Below are 968 nucleotides of genomic sequence, written 5' to 3'. Positions count from 1 at the left end.
AGGATGGTTTTTAAAGACAATGCAGTGTGTGATTGGGAGCCAGTGAAGTTTTTGGAGAACAGGGGTGATGTGGTGGATAGATGGTGTTCTTGTGATGATCCGGGCTGCAGCATTCTGAACCATTTGGAGTTGATGGAGGGACTTGAGGGGAAGACCAAGAGAGAAGAGAGTTGTAATGATCCAGGTGACCAAAGATTGGACCAGGATGGCGGTTCTGACAAGGGGAGGGTGGGATGGAGGCGGTTGATGTTTTGAAGATGGAAGTATGCAGACCGAGTGACATTATTGATGTGGGTTTGGAATGACACAGTGCCGTCGAGGACGACACCCAGACTCTTGACCTGAGGGGAGGAGATGACAGAGAAGTTGCTGATGGTAATTGTGAAACTCTTAGGTTTTGTGAGAGTGGATTTGGAGCCGATGAGGAGAACCTCAGTTTTGTCACTGTTGAGTTTGAGAAAGTTGGAAGAGAACCCAGATTTTATTTCCTGTAGGCAGCAACAGAGGGACGGTGGAGGTGGGTGTGGTGGAGAGGTAGAGCTGGGTGTCGTCCACATAGCAGGGAAATTGAATGTTGTTTTTCTGGATTATATGGCCAAGGGGGAGAAGATAGATGATGAAAAGGATGAGACCCAGAACAGAGCCTTGGGGAACACCGGAGGACAGGGGATTCATCTATACACCGCTTAATTGTCACTAGGATGAAGGCAGGGGACACCCTGGACAGGTCACCAGTCTATCACAGGGCTACACTTAGAGACAGACAACCAAGCACACTCACATTCACACCTACGGACAATTTAGAAACACCAATTAACCTCAACATGTTTTTGGACCGGGCTGCAAGGTGGCGCAGTTGGTTAGCACTGTTGCTTCGCAGCAAGAAGGTCGCCGGTTTGCGTCCTGGTGGGGACACCGGAATCTTTCTGTGTGGAGTCTCCATGTTCTCCCCGTGCAGCGTGGGTTCT

The sequence above is a fragment of the Stegastes partitus genome, unplaced genomic scaffold (genome assembly GCF_000690725.1).
Source record: "Stegastes partitus isolate 25-593 unplaced genomic scaffold, Stegastes_partitus-1.0.2 Scaffold2351, whole genome shotgun sequence".
Classification (NCBI taxonomy): domain Eukaryota; kingdom Metazoa; phylum Chordata; class Actinopteri; family Pomacentridae; genus Stegastes; species Stegastes partitus.
This window is presented reverse-complemented; position numbering follows the sequence as displayed.